This window comes from Hippopotamus amphibius, chromosome 6 (genome assembly GCF_030028045.1).
Source record: "Hippopotamus amphibius kiboko isolate mHipAmp2 chromosome 6, mHipAmp2.hap2, whole genome shotgun sequence".
Lineage (NCBI taxonomy): Eukaryota > Metazoa > Chordata > Mammalia > Artiodactyla > Hippopotamidae > Hippopotamus > Hippopotamus amphibius.
In genome coordinates, this window is record NC_080191.1 from 93,087,821 (window position 1) to 93,104,573 (window position 16,753).

The following is a 16,753-nucleotide window of genomic DNA, read 5'->3' on the forward strand; positions in this document are numbered from 1 at the left end:
CTTAGGAGGCTTCCCTTTTCTCCAGGCCCTCTCCCAAAGGTATTGCTTCCAGACGTATTGACACTGGCAATCCTAACAGCTGCCAGGTGAAACCGCAAAGGCGTTTCAATTTCCATTTCTCCCATTCGCATGGTCGTGGAGCATATTTCCTGGGCCTTTCTTAGAAAACAACACAAAGGAAAACAAAACACGCATGGTGAATTCAATTTACCTCTTGAAACCGCCTGTTGCAAGTCGATCCTGTTTCGGGCTCTTTTCCAGTGCCTATCCCCAGGACATTTTTGCAGCGGGGGTGTCAATTACAACCCCGCTGGCCTTTTGAACAGGAAGGGCTGCTGAGCTCCCTTTGGAACGTTGTAGTTACAGGACGCGGCCACAAGGCGGCAGCATTTTCCCACAGCTGGTCGGATTCCCCAGGAACGCAGACCTTGCGCACATGCGTGTTCTTCGAATATGAATTAGAGTGGAACGTGTCCGGACAGACACCTAAGGGCTTGTGTCTCACTCCTTCTCCCACTTATCCTTCCCACTCTCGATTCATCTCACCCCCTGCAAACCCCTCCTGATGAGGCTGTTGTCGGAGGCAAGTGGGGTGACTCTAAGGAAGGAGGTGAATGGCGGGAACCCCACCAGCAGGAGACCTGGACACCAGGTGATGTTTGAACGCTGTTGTGCATGTCAGACCACCATCCTCTGGCTGCAGTGGGCTTGGCTTAGCTGCAGGAGGGCACACCTACATCTAGAGAGACTGCTGCCGACCAGAGGGGATCAGGCACCACAGGTCCAAAGGGGTTAATTCTCTGGTGCGCCCCCCCCACCGCCCCGACCTGCCTCACTGTGACCACACTCCAACTTTGGTGCCCAAGCCTGCTCACGCTCCAGGGAAGTGACACCCGCACACCTCTCTGAGGCCTGAGAGGAACGTACTGGACCTCGATCATTTTGGTTTTTATAGAGTTTCTAATTTCTGTCCGTGTCTAGTGAATTTACAATGCTGTATTGACTTTCGCTGTGCAGCACCTTGATTCAGTTCTCCGTGTATGTATATATATACACATCCATTCTCTTTCGCATTCTCTTCCCACGTAGCTTACTCCAGGGTGGTGCCGACCTCTCCCTGTGCTTTGTAGTAGGTGGTTGTGGATCGTCTGCTTTATACATATTAGAATGCATGTGTTAATCCCACCCTCCTCATTCAACCCACCTCCGCATGCCTTTGCCCTCTCGAAACCCTGTACTTGCGTTCTAAATCTGTGACTCTGTTTGTGCTTTCTACTTTCTTGGTATCGACTTTGAGATGCCACCTATACGTGCTATCGTTGGAATTTTCTCTTTCTCTGTTGGACGTTGCATGCTGAGTACAGGGTACTCCGGATCTATCGAAGATGCTGGAAATGGCAGGATTTTATTCTGTTTCATGGCTGAGCAGTATTCCATGCTCTATGTGTACCATCTCTTCACTTTCCATTCATCTGGGGATGGACATTGTGTTTTTACTATCAAGACTTGGCTGTTGTCAATAGGTGGCTAGTGCCAGCTGGGGAGCCCGTGTCTCTCTAAAGTACACATGGCTCTGCAAACGCTTCCAAAACACTGCAGAGGAAAGAACACTCCCAAACTCATTGTACGAAGCCATCCACCTGATCCCCAAACCAGACAAAGATACTACAAGAAAAGAAAACTGGAGAGCAATATCACCGATGAACTTAGATGCAAAAATCCTCAACAAGATACTAGCCAACAGACTCCAACATGACGTTAAAAGGATCACACACCATGACACTGTGTTTTTACTTTCAAGTCTTGGCTCTTGTCAATAGGTGTGCAGGGGTCGCTGGCCAGCCCGGGTCTCCCCAATTGATACTTTACTGCACAAAGACAGCCAGGAGGTGGATTGCCACATCATGTGGCCGGCTCTCTGGTTTTGTTTTTCTTTGGCAGGAATCTCTTGATTGTTTTCAGTGGTGCCTGTTACCAGGGTGCAATACCACCAGTGGCTTAGGAGGCTTCCCTTTTCTCCAGGCCCTCTCCCAAAGGTATTGCTTCCAGACGTATTGACACTGGCAATCCTAACAGCTGCCAGGTGAAACCGCAAAGGCGTTTCAATTTCCATTTCTCCCATTCGCATGGTCGTGGAGCATATTTCCTGGGCCTTTCTTAGAAAACAACACAAAGGAAAACAAAACACGCATGGTGAATTCAATTTACCTCTTGAAACCGCCTGTTGCAAGTCGATCCTGTTTCGGGCTCTTTTCCAGTGCCTATCCCCAGGACATTTTTGCAGCGGGGGTGTCAATTACAACCCCGCTGGCCTTTTGAACAGGAAGGGCTGCTGAGCTCCCTTTGGAACGTTGTAGTTACAGGACGCGGCCACAAGGCGGCAGCATTTTCCCACAGCTGGTCGGATTCCCCAGGAACGCAGACCTTGCGCACATGCGTGTTCTTCGAATATGAATTAGAGTGGAACGTGTCCGGACAGACACCTAAGGGCTTGTGTCTCACTCCTTCTCCCACTTATCCTTCCCACTCTCGATTCATCTCACCCCCTGCAAACCCCTCCTGATGAGGCTGTTGTCGGAGGCAAGTGGGGTGACTCTAAGGAAGGAGGTGAATGGCGGGAACCCCACCAGCAGGAGACCTGGACACCAGGTGATGTTTGAACGCTGTTGTGCATGTCGGACCACCATCCTCTGGCTGCAGTGGGCTTGGCTTAGCTGCAGGAGGGCACACCTACATCTAGAGAGACTGCTGCCGACCAGAGGGGATCAGGCACCACAGGTCCAAAGGGGTTAATTCTCTGGTGCGCCCCCCCCACCGCCCCGACCTGCCTCACTGTGACCACACTCCAACTTTGGTGCCCAAGCCTGCTCACGCTCCAGGGAAGTGACACCCGCACACCTCTCTGAGGCCTGAGAGGAACGTACTGGACCTCGATCATTTTGGTTTTTATAGAGTTTCTAATTTCTGTCCGTGTCTAGTGAATTTACAATGCTGTATTGACTTTCGCTGTGCAGCACCTTGATTCAGTTCTCTGTGTATGTATATATATACACATCCATTCTCTTTCGCATTCTCTTCCCACGTAGCTTACTCCAGGGTGGTGCCGACCTCTCCCTGTGCTTTGTAGTAGGTGGTTGTGGATCGTCTGCTTTATACATATTAGAATGCATGTGTTAATCCCACCCTCCTCATTCAACCCACCTCCGCATGCCTTTGCCCTCTCGAAACCCTGTACTTGCGTTCTAAATCTGTGACTCTGTTTGTGCTTTCTACTTTCTTGGTATCGACTTTGAGATGCCACCTATACGTGCTATCGTTGGAATTTTCTCTTTCTCTGTTGGACGTTGCATGCTGAGTACAGGGTACTCCGGATCTATCGAAGATGCTGGAAATGGCAGGATTTTATTCTGTTTCATGGCTGAGCAGTATTCCATGCTCTATGTGTACCATCTCTTCACTTTCCATTCATCTGGGGATGGACATTGTGTTTTTACTATCAAGACTTGGCTGTTGTCAATAGGTGGCTAGTGCCAGCTGGGGAGCCCGTGTCTCTCTAAAGTACACATGGCTCTGCAAACGCTTCCAAAACACTGCAGAGGAAAGAACACTCCCAAACTCATTGTACGAAGCCATCCACCTGATCCCCAAACCAGACAAAGATACTACAAGAAAAGAAAACTGGAGAGCAATATCACCGATGAACTTAGATGCAAAAATCCTCAACAAGATACTAGCCAACAGACTCCAACATGATGTTAAAAGGATCACACACCATGACACTGTGTTTTTACTTTCAAGTCTTGGCTCTTGTCAATAGGTGTGCAGGGGTCGCTGGCCAGCCCGGGTCTCCCCAATTGATACTTTACTGCGCAAAGACAGCCAGGAGGTGGATTGCCACATCATGTGGCCGGCTCTCTGGTTTTGTTTTTCTTTGGCAGGAATCTCTTGATTGTTTTCAGTGGTGCCTGTTACCAGGGTGCAATACCACCAGTGGCTTAGGAGGCTTCCCTTTTCTCCAGGCCCTCTCCCAAAGGTATTGCTTCCAGACGTATTGACACTGGCAATCCTAACAGCTGCCAGGTGAAACCGCAAAGGCGTTTCAATTTCCATTTCTCCCATTCGCATGGTCGTGGAGCATATTTCCTGGGCCTTTCTTAGAAAACAACACAAAGGAAAACAAAACACGCATGGTGAATTCAATTTAGCTCTTGAAACCGCCTGTTGCAAGTCGATCCTGTTTCGGGCTCTTTTCCAGTGCCTATCCCCAGGACATTTTTGCAGCGGGGGTGTCAATTACAACCCCGCTGGCCTTTTGAACAGGAAGGGCTGCTGAGCTCCCTTTGGAACGTTGTAGTTACAGGACGCGGCCACAAGGCGGCAGCATTTTCCCACAGCTGGTCGGATTCCCCAGGAACGCAGACCTTGCGCACATGCGTGTTCTTCGAATATGAATTAGAGTGGAACGTGTCCGGACAGACACCTAAGGGCTTGTGTCTCACTCCTTCTCCCACTTATCCTTCCCACTCTCGATTCATCTCACCCCCTGCAAACCCCTCCTGATGAGGCTGTTGTCGGAGGCAAGTGGGGTGACTCTAAGGAAGGAGGTGAATGGCGGGAACCCCACCAGCAGGAGACCTGGACACCAGGTGATGTTTGAACGCTGTTGTGCATGTCGGACCACCATCCTCTGGCTGCAGTGGGCTTGGCTTAGCTGCAGGAGGGCACACCTACATCTAGAGAGACTGCTGCCGACCAGAGGGGATCAGGCACCACAGGTCCAAAGGGGTTAATTCTCTGGTGCGCCCCCCCCACCGCCCCGACCTGCCTCACTGTGACCACACTCCAACTTTGGTGCCCAAGCCTGCTCACGCTCCAGGGAAGTGACACCCGCACACCTCTCTGAGGCCTGAGAGGAACGTACTGGACCTCGATCATTTTGGTTTTTATAGAGTTTCTAATTTCTGTCCGTGTCTAGTGAATTTACAATGCTGTATTGACTTTCGCTGTGCAGCACCTTGATTCAGTTCTCTGTGTATGTATATATATACACATCCATTCTCTTTCGCATTCTCTTCCCACGTAGCTTACTCCAGGGTGGTGCCGACCTCTCCCTGTGCTTTGTAGTAGGTGGTTGTGGATCGTCTGCTTTATACATATTAGAATGCATGTGTTAATCCCACCCTCCTCATTCAACCCACCTCCGCATGCCTTTGCCCTCTCGAAACCCTGTACTTGCGTTCTAAATCTGTGACTCTGTTTGTGCTTTCTACTTTCTTGGTATCGACTTTGAGATGCCACCTATACGTGCTATCGTTGGAATTTTCTCTTTCTCTGTTGGACGTTGCATGCTGAGTACAGGGTACTCCGGATCTATCGAAGATGCTGGAAATGGCAGGATTTTATTCTGTTTCATGGCTGAGCAGTATTCCATGCTCTATGTGTACCATCTCTTCACTTTCCATTCATCTGGGGATGGACATTGTGTTTTTACTATCAAGACTTGGCTGTTGTCAATAGGTGGCTAGTGCCAGCTGGGGAGCCCGTGTCTCTCTAAAGTACACATGGCTCTGCAAACGCTTCCAAAACACTGCAGAGGAAAGAACACTCCCAAACTCATTGTACGAAGCCATCCACCTGATCCCCAAACCAGACAAAGATACTACAAGAAAAGAAAACTGGAGAGCAATATCACCGATGAACTTAGATGCAAAAATCCTCAACAAGATACTAGCCAACAGACTCCAACATGATGTTAAAAGGATCACACACCATGACACTGTGTTTTTACTTTCAAGTCTTGGCTCTTGTCAATAGGTGTGCAGGGGTCGCTGGCCAGCCCGGGTCTCCCCAATTGATACTTTACTGCGCAAAGACAGCCAGGAGGTGGATTGCCACATCATGTGGCCGGCTCTCTGGTTTTGTTTTTCTTTGGCAGGAATCTCTTGATTGTTTTCAGTGGTGCCTGTTACCAGGGTGCAATACCACCAGTGGCTTAGGAGGCTTCCCTTTTCTCCAGGCCCTCTCCCAAAGGTATTGCTTCCAGACGTATTGACACTGGCAATCCTAACAGCTGCCAGGTGAAACCGCAAAGGCGTTTCAATTTCCATTTCTCCCATTCGCATGGTCGTGGAGCATATTTCCTGGGCCTTTCTTAGAAAACAACACAAAGGAAAACAAAACACGCATGGTGAATTCAATTTACCTCTTGAAACCGCCTGTTGCAAGTCGATCCTGTTTCGGGCTCTTTTCCAGTGCCTATCCCCAGGACATTTTTGCAGCGGGGGTGTCAATTACAACCCCGCTGGCCTTTTGAACAGGAAGGGCTGCTGAGCTCCCTTTGGAACGTTGTAGTTACAGGACGCGGCCACAAGGCGGCAGCATTTTCCCACAGCTGGTCGGATTCCCCAGGAACGCAGACCTTGCGCACATGCGTGTTCTTCGAATATGAATTAGAGTGGAACGTGTCCGGACAGACACCTAAGGGCTTGTGTCTCACTCCTTCTCCCACTTATACTTCCCACTCTCGATTCATCTCACCCCCTGCAAACCCCTCCTGATGAGGCTGTTGTCGGAGGCAAGTGGGGTGACTCTAAGGAAGGAGGTGAATGGCGGGAACCCCACCAGCAGGAGACCTGGACACCAGGTGATGTTTGAACGCTGTTGTGCATGTCGGACCACCATCCTCTGGCTGCAGTGGGCTTGGCTTAGCTGCAGGAGGGCACACCTACATCTAGAGAGACTGCTGCCGACCAGAGGGGATCAGGCACCACAGGTCCAAAGGGGTTAATTCTCTGGTGCGCCCCCCCCACCGCCCCGACCTGCCTCACTGTGACCACACTCCAACTTTGGTGCCCAAGCCTGCTCACGCTCCAGGGAAGTGACACCCGCACACCTCTCTGAGGCCTGAGAGGAACGTACTGGACCTCGATCATTTTGGTTTTTATAGAGTTTCTAATTTCTGTCCGTGTCTAGTGAATTTACAATGCTGTATTGACTTTCGCTGTGCAGCACCTTGATTCAGTTCTCTGTGTATGTATATATATACACATCCATTCTCTTTCGCATTCTCTTCCCACGTAGCTTACTCCAGGGTGGTGCCGACCTCTCCCTGTGCTTTGTAGTAGGTGGTTGTGGATCGTCTGCTTTATACATATTAGAATGCATGTGTTAATCCCACCCTCCTCATTCAACCCACCTCCGCATGCCTTTGCCCTCTCGAAACCCTGTACTTGCGTTCTAAATCTGTGACTCTGTTTGTGCTTTCTACTTTCTTGGTATCGACTTTGAGATGCCACCTATACGTGCTATCATTGGAATTTTCTCTTTCTCTGTTGGACGTTGCATGCTGAGTACAGGGTACTCCGGATCTATCGAAGATGCTGGAAATGGCAGGATTTTATTCTGTTTCATGGCTGAGCAGTATTCCATGCTCTATGTGTACCATCTCTTCACTTTCCATTCATCTGGGGATGGACATTGTGTTTTTACTATCAAGACTTGGCTGTTGTCAATAGGTGGCTAGTGCCAGCTGGGGAGCCCGTGTCTCTCTAAAGTACACATGGCTCTGCAAACGCTTCCAAAACACTGCAGAGGAAAGAACACTCCCAAACTCATTGTACGAAGCCATCCACCTGATCCCCAAACCAGACAAAGATACTACAAGAAAAGAAAACTGGAGAGCAATATCACCGATGAACTTAGATGCAAAAATCCTCAACAAGATACTAGCCAACAGACTCCAACATGATGTTAAAAGGATCACACACCATGACACTGTGTTTTTACTTTCAAGTCTTGGCTCTTGTCAATAGGTGTGCAGGGGTCGCTGGCCAGCCCGGGTCTCCCCAATTGATACTTTACTGCACAAAGACAGCCAGGAGGTGGATTGCCACATCATGTGGCCGGCTCTCTGGTTTTGTTTTTCTTTGGCAGGAATCTCTTGATTGTTTTCAGTGGTGCCTGTTACCAGGGTGCAATACCACCAGTGGCTTAGGAGGCTTCCCTTTTCTCCAGGCCCTCTCCCAAAGGTATTGCTTCCAGACGTATTGACACTGGCAATCCTAACAGCTGCCAGGTGAAACCGCAAAGGCGTTTCAATTTCCATTTCTCCCATTCGCATGGTCGTGGAGCATATTTCCTGGGCCTTTCTTAGAAAACAACACAAAGGAAAACAAAACACGCATGGTGAATTCAATTTACCTCTTGAAACCGCCTGTTGCAAGTCGATCCTGTTTCGGGCTCTTTTCCAGTGCCTATCCCCAGGACATTTTTGCAGCGGGGGTGTCAATTACAACCCCGCTGGCCTTTTGAACAGGAAGGGCTGCTGAGCTCCCTTTGGAACGTTGTAGTTACAGGACGCGGCCACAAGGCGGCAGCATTTTCCCACAGCTGGTCGGATTCCCCAGGAACGCAGACCTTGCGCACATGCGTGTTCTTCGAATATGAATTAGAGTGGAACGTGTCCGGACAGACACCTAAGGGCTTGTGTCTCACTCCTTCTCCCACTTATCCTTCCCACTCTCGATTCATCTCACCCCCTGCAAACCCCTCCTGATGAGGGTGTTGTCGGAGGCAAGTGGGGTGACTCTAAGGAAGGAGGTGAATGGCGGGAACCCCACCAGCAGGAGACCTGGACACCAGGTGATGTTTGAACGCTGTTGTGCATGTCGGACCACCATCCTCTGGCTGCAGTGGGCTTGGCTTAGCTGCAGGAGGGCACACCTACATCTAGAGAGACTGCTGCCGACCAGAGGGGATCAGGCACCACAGGTCCAAAGGGGTTAATTCTCTGGTGCGCCCCCCCCACCGCCCCGACCTGCCTCACTGTGACCACACTCCAACTTTGGTGCCCAGGCCTGCTCACGCTCCAGGGAAGTGACACCCGCACACCTCTCTGAGGCCTGAGAGGAACGTACTGGACCTCGATCATTTTGGTTTTTATAGAGTTTCTAATTTCTGTCCGTGTCTAGTGAATTTACAATGCTGTATTGACTTTCGCTGTGCAGCACCTTGATTCAGTTCTCTGTGTATGTATATATATACACATCCATTCTCTTTCGCATTCTCTTCCCACGTAGCTTACTCCAAGGTGGTGCCGACCTCTCCCTGTGCTTTGTAGTAGGTGGTTGTGGATCGTCTGCTTTATACATATTAGAATGCATGTGTTAATCCCACCCTCCTCATTCAACCCACCTCCGCATGCCTTTGCCCTCTCGAAACCCTGTACTTGCGTTCTAAATCTGTGACTCTGTTTGTGCTTTCTACTTTCTTGGTATCGACTTTGAGATGCCACCTATACGTGCTATCGTTGGAATTTTCTCTTTCTCTGTTGGACGTTGCATGCTGAGTACAGGGTACTCCGGATCTATCGAAGATGCTGGAAATGGCAGGATTTTATTGTGTTTCATGGCTGAGCAGTATTCCATGCTCTATGTGTACCATCTCTTCACTTTCCATTCATCTGGGGATGGACATTGTGTTTTTACTATCAAGACTTGGCTGTTGTCAATAGGTGGCTAGTGCCAGCTGGGGAGCCCGTGTCTCTCTAAAGTACACATGGCTCTGCAAACGCTTCCAAAACACTGCAGAGGAAAGAACACTCCCAAACTCATTGTACGAAGCCATCCACCTGATCCCCAAACCAGACAAAGATACTACAAGAAAAGAAAACTGGAGAGCAATATCACCGATGAACTTAGATGCAAAAATCCTCAACAAGATACTAGCCAACAGACTCCAACATGATGTTAAAAGGATCACACACCATGACACTGTGTTTTTACTTTCAAGTCTTGGCTCTTGTCAATAGGTGTGCAGGGGTCGCTGGCCAGCCCGGGTCTCCCCAATTGATACTTTACTGCGCAAAGACAGCCAGGAGGTGGATTGCCACATCATGTGGCCGGCTCTCTGGTTTTGTTTTTCTTTGGCAGGAATCTCTTGATTGTTTTCAGTGGTGCCTGTTACCAGGGTGCAATACCACCAGTGGCTTAGGAGGCTTCCCTTTTCTCCAGGCCCTCTCCCAAAGGTATTGCTTCCAGACGTATTGACACTGGCAATCCTAACAGCTGCCAGGTGAAACCGCAAAGGCGTTTCAATTTCCATTTCTCCCATTCGCATGGTCGTGGAGCATATTTCCTGGGCCTTTCTTAGAAAACAACACAAAGGAAAACAAAACACGCATGGTGAATTCAATTTACCTCTTGAAACCGCCTGTTGCAAGTCGATCCTGTTTCGGGCTCTTTTCCAGTGCCTATCCCCAGGACATTTTTGCAGCGGGGGTGTCAATTACAACCCCGCTGGCCTTTTGAACAGGAAGGGCTGCTGAGCTCCCTTTGGAACGTTGTAGTTACAGGACGCGGCCACAAGGCGGCAGCATTTTCCCACAGCTGGTCGGATTCCCCAGGAACGCAGACCTTGCGCACATGCGTGTTCTTCGAATATGAATTAGAGTGGAACGTGTCCGGACAGACACCTAAGGGCTTGTGTCTCACTCCTTCTCCCACTTATACTTCCCACTCTCGATTCATCTCACCCCCTGCAAACCCCTCCTGATGAGGCTGTTGTCGGAGGCAAGTGGGGTGACTCTAAGGAAGGAGGTGAATGGCGGGAACCCCACCAGCAGGAGACCTGGACACCAGGTGATGTTTGAACGCTGTTGTGCATGTCGGACCACCATCCTCTGGCTGCAGTGGGCTTGGCTTAGCTGCAGGAGGGCACACCTACATCTAGAGAGACTGCTGCCGACCAGAGGGGATCAGGCACCACAGGTCCAAAGGGGTTAATTCTCTGGTGCGCCCCCCCCACCGCCCCGACCTGCCTCACTGTGACCACACTCCAACTTTGGTGCCCAAGCCTGCTCACGCTCCAGGGAAGTGACACCCGCACACCTCTCTGAGGCCTGAGAGGAACGTACTGGACCTCGATCATTTTGGTTTTTATAGAGTTTCTAATTTCTGTCCGTGTCTAGTGAATTTACAATGCTGTATTGACTTTCGCTGTGCAGCACCTTGATTCAGTTCTCTGTGTATGTATATATATACACATCCATTCTCTTTCGCATTCTCTTCCCACGTAGCTTACTCCAGGGTGGTGCCGACCTCTCCCTGTGCTTTGTAGTAGGTGGTTGTGGATCGTCTGCTTTATACATATTAGAATGCATGTGTTAATCCCACCCTCCTCATTCAACCCACCTCCGCATGCCTTTGCCCTCTCGAAACCCTGTACTTGCGTTCTAAATCTGTGACTCTGTTTGTGCTTTCTACTTTCTTGGTATCGACTTTGAGATGCCACCTATACGTGCTATCATTGGAATTTTCTCTTTCTCTGTTGGACGTTGCATGCTGAGTACAGGGTACTCCGGATCTATCGAAGATGCTGGAAATGGCAGGATTTTATTCTGTTTCATGGCTGAGCAGTATTCCATGCTCTATGTGTACCATCTCTTCACTTTCCATTCATCTGGGGATGGACATTGTGTTTTTACTATCAAGACTTGGCTGTTGTCAATAGGTGGCTAGTGCCAGCTGGGGAGCCCGTGTCTCTCTAAAGTACACATGGCTCTGCAAACGCTTCCAAAACACTGCAGAGGAAAGAACACTCCCAAACTCATTGTACGAAGCCATCCACCTGATCCCCAAACCAGACAAAGATACTACAAGAAAAGAAAACTGGAGAGCAATATCACCGATGAACTTAGATGCAAAAATCCTCAACAAGATACTAGCCAACAGACTCCAACATGACGTTAAAAGGATCACACACCATGACACTGTGTTTTTACTTTCAAGTCTTGGCTCTTGTCAATAGGTGTGCAGGGGTCGCTGGCCAGCCCGGGTCTCCCCAATTGATACTTTACTGCACAAAGACAGCCAGGAGGTGGATTGCCACATCATGTGGCCGGCTCTCTGGTTTTGTTTTTCTTTGGCAGGAATCTCTTGATTGTTTTCAGTGGTGCCTGTTACCAGGGTGCAATACCACCAGTGGCTTAGGAGGCTTCCCTTTTCTCCAGGCCCTCTCCCAAAGGTATTGCTTCCAGACGTATTGACACTGGCAATCCTAACAGCTGCCAGGTGAAACCGCAAAGGCGTTTCAATTTCCATTTCTCCCATTCGCATGGTCGTGGAGCATATTTCCTGGGCCTTTCTTAGAAAACAACACAAAGGAAAACAAAACACGCATGGTGAATTCAATTTACCTCTTGAAACCGCCTGTTGCAAGTCGATCCTGTTTCGGGCTCTTTTCCAGTGCCTATCCCCAGGACATTTTTGCAGCGGGGGTGTCAATTACAACCCCGCTGGCCTTTTGAACAGGAAGGGCTGCTGAGCTCCCTTTGGAACGTTGTAGTTACAGGACGCGGCCACAAGGCGGCAGCATTTTCCCACAGCTGGTCGGATTCCCCAGGAACGCAGACCTTGCGCACATGCGTGTTCTTCGAATATGAATTAGAGTGGAACGTGTCCGGACAGACACCTAAGGGCTTGTGTCTCACTCCTTCTCCCACTTATCCTTCCCACTCTCGATTCATCTCACCCCCTGCAAACCCCTCCTGATGAGGGTGTTGTCGGAGGCAAGTGGGGTGACTCTAAGGAAGGAGGTGAATGGCGGGAACCCCACCAGCAGGAGACCTGGACACCAGGTGATGTTTGAACGCTGTTGTGCATGTCGGACCACCATCCTCTGGCTGCAGTGGGCTTGGCTTAGCTGCAGGAGGGCACACCTACATCTAGAGAGACTGCTGCCGACCAGAGGGGATCAGGCACCACAGGTCCAAAGGGGTTAATTCTCTGGTGCGCCCCCCCCACCGCCCCGACCTGCCTCACTGTGACCACACTCCAACTTTGGTGCCCAGGCCTGCTCACGCTCCAGGGAAGTGACACCCGCACACCTCTCTGAGGCCTGAGAGGAACGTACTGGACCTCGATCATTTTGGTTTTTATAGAGTTTCTAATTTCTGTCCGTGTCTAGTGAATTTACAATGCTGTATTGACTTTCGCTGTGCAGCACCTTGATTCAGTTCTCTGTGTATGTATATATATACACATCCATTCTCTTTCGCATTCTCTTCCCACGTAGCTTACTCCAAGGTGGTGCCGACCTCTCCCTGTGCTTTGTAGTAGGTGGTTGTGGATCGTCTGCTTTATACATATTAGAATGCATGTGTTAATCCCACCCTCCTCATTCAACCCACCTCCGCATGCCTTTGCCCTCTCGAAACCCTGTACTTGCGTTCTAAATCTGTGACTCTGTTTGTGCTTTCTACTTTCTTGGTATCGACTTTGAGATGCCACCTATACGTGCTATCGTTGGAATTTTCTCTTTCTCTGTTGGACGTTGCATGCTGAGTACAGGGTACTCCGGATCTATCGAAGATGCTGGAAATGGCAGGATTTTATTCTGTTTCATGGCTGAGCAGTATTCCATGCTCTATGTGTACCATCTCTTCACTTTCCATTCATCTGGGGATGGACATTGTGTTTTTACTATCAAGACTTGGCTGTTGTCAATAGGTGGCTAGTGCCAGCTGGGGAGCCCGTGTCTCTCTAAAGTACACATGGCTCTGCAAACGCTTCCAAAACACTGCAGAGGAAAGAACACTCCCAAACTCATTGTACGAAGCCATCCACCTGATCCCCAAACCAGACAAAGATACTACAAGAAAAGAAAACTGGAGAGCAATATCACCGATGAACTTAGATGCAAAAATCCTCAACAAGATACTAGCCAACAGACTCCAACATGATGTTAAAAGGATCACACACCATGACACTGTGTTTTTACTTTCAAGTCTTGGCTCTTGTCAATAGGTGTGCAGGGGTCGCTGGCCAGCCCGGGTCTCCCCAATTGATACTTTACTGCGCAAAGACAGCCAGGAGGTGGATTGCCACATCATGTGGCCGGCTCTCTGGTTTTGTTTTTCTTTGGCAGGAATCTCTTGATTGTTTTCAGTGGTGCCTGTTACCAGGGTGCAATACCACCAGTGGCTTAGGAGGCTTCCCTTTTCTCCAGGCCCTCTCCCAAAGGTATTGCTTCCAGACGTATTGACACTGGCAATCCTAACAGCTGCCAGGTGAAACCGCAAAGGCGTTTCAATTTCCATTTCTCCCATTCGCATGGTCGTGGAGCATATTTCCTAGGCCTTTCTTAGAAAACAACACAAAGGAAAACAAAACACGCATGGTGAATTCAATTTACCTCTTGAAACCGCCTGTTGCAAGTCGATCCTGTTTCGGGCTCTTTTCCAGTGCCTATCCCCAGGACATTTTTGCAGCGGGGGTGTCAATTACAACCCCGCTGGCCTTTTGAACAGGAAGGGCTGCTGAGCTCCCTTTGGAACGTTGTAGTTACAGGACGCGGCCACAAGGCGGCAGCATTTTCCCACAGCTGGTCGGATTCCCCAGGAACGCAGACCTTGCGCACATGCGTGTTCTTCGAATATGAATTAGAGTGGAACGTGTCCGGACAGACACCTAAGGGCTTGTGTCTCACTCCTTCTCCCACTTATCCTTCCCACTCTCGATTCATCTCACCCCCTGCAAACCCCTCCTGATGAGGCTGTTGTCGGAGGCAAGTGGGGTGACTCTAAGGAAGGAGGTGAATGGCGGGAACCCCACCAGCAGGAGACCTGGACACCAGGTGATGTTTGAACGCTGTTGTGCATGTCGGACCACCATCCTCTGGCTGCAGTGGGCTTGGCTTAGCTGCAGGAGGGCACACCTACATCTAGAGAGACTGCTGCCGACCAGAGGGGATCAGGCACCACAGGTCCAAAGGGGTTAATTCTCTGGTGCGCCCCCCCCACCGCCCCGACCTGCCTCACTGTGACCACACTCCAACTTTGGTGCCCAAGCCTGCTCACGCTCCAGGGAAGTGACACCCGCACACCTCTCTGAGGCCTGAGAGGAACGTACTGGACCTCGATCATTTTGGTTTTTATAGAGTTTCTAATTTCTGTCCGTGTCTAGTGAATTTACAATGCTGTATTGACTTTCGCTGTGCAGCACCTTGATTCAGTTCTCTGTGTATGTATATATATACACATCCATTCTCTTTCGCATTCTCTTCCCACGTAGCTTACTCCAAGGTGGTGCCGACCTCTCCCTGTGCTTTGTAGTAGGTGGTTGTGGATCGTCTGCTTTATACATATTAGAATGCATGTGTTAATCCCACCCTCCTCATTCAACCCACCTCCGCATGCCTTTGCCCTCTCGAAACCCTGTACTTGCGTTCTAAATCTGTGACTCTGTTTGTGCTTTCTACTTTCTTGGTATCGACTTTGAGATGCCACCTATACGTGCTATCGTTGGAATTTTCTCTTTCTCTGTTGGACGTTGCATGCTGAGTACAGGGTACTCCGGATCTATCGAAGATGCTGGAAATGGCAGGATTTTATTGTGTTTCATGGCTGAGCAGTATTCCATGCTCTATGTGTACCATCTCTTCACTTTCCATTCATCTGGGGATGGACATTGTGTTTTTACTATCAAGACTTGGCTGTTGTCAATAGGTGGCTAGTGCCAGCTGGGGAGCCCGTGTCTCTCTAAAGTACACATGGCTCTGCAAACGCTTCCAAAACACTGCAGAGGAAAGAACACTCCCAAACTCATTGTACGAAGCCATCCACCTGATCCCCAAACCAGACAAAGATACTACAAGAAAAGAAAACTGGAGAGCAATATCACCGATGAACTTAGATGCAAAAATCCTCAACAAGATACTAGCCAACAGACTCCAACATGACGTTAAAAGGATCACACACCATGACACTGTGTTTTTACTTTCAAGTCTTGGCTCTTGTCAATAGGTGTGCAGGGGTCGCTGGCCAGCCCGGGTCTCCCCAATTGATACTTTACTGCACAAAGACAGCCAGGAGGTGGATTGCCACATCATGTGGCCGGCTCTCTGGTTTTGTTTTTCTTTGGCAGGAATCTCTTGATTGTTTTCAGTGGTGCCTGTTACCAGGGTGCAATACCACCAGTGGCTTAGGAGGCTTCCCTTTTCTCCAGGCCCTCTCCCAAAGGTATTGCTTCCAGACGTATTGACACTGGCAATCCTAACAGCTGCCAGGTGAAACCGCAAAGGCGTTTCAATTTCCATTTCTCCCATTCGCATGGTCGTGGAGCATATTTCCTGGGCCTTTCTTAGAAAACAACACAAAGGAAAACAAAACACGCATGGTGAATTCAATTTACCTCTTGAAACCGCCTGTTGCAAGTCGATCCTGTTTCGGGCTCTTTTCCAGTGCCTATCCCCAGGACATTTTTGCAGCGGGGGTGTCAATTACAACCCCGCTGGCCTTTTGAACAGGAAGGGCTGCTGAGCTCCCTTTGGAACGTTGTAGTTACAGGACGCGGCCACAAGGCGGCAGCATTTTCCCACAGCTGGTCGGATTCCCCAGGAACGCAGACCTTGCGCACATGCGTGTTCTTCGAATATGAATTAGAGTGGAACGTGTCCGGACAGACACCTAAGGGCTTGTGTCTCACTCCTTCTCCCACTTATCCTTCCCACTCTCGATTCATCTCACCCCCTGCAAACCCCTCCTGATGAGGCTGTTGTCGGAGGCAAGTGGGGTGACTCTAAGGAAGGAGGTGAATGGCGGGAACCCCACCAGCAGGAGACCTGGACACCAGGTGATGTTTGAACGCTGTTGTGCATGTCGGACCACCATCCTCTGGCTGCAGTGGGCTTGGCTTAGCTGCAGGAGGGCACACCTACATCTAGAGAGACTGCTGCCGACCAGAGGGGATCAGGCACC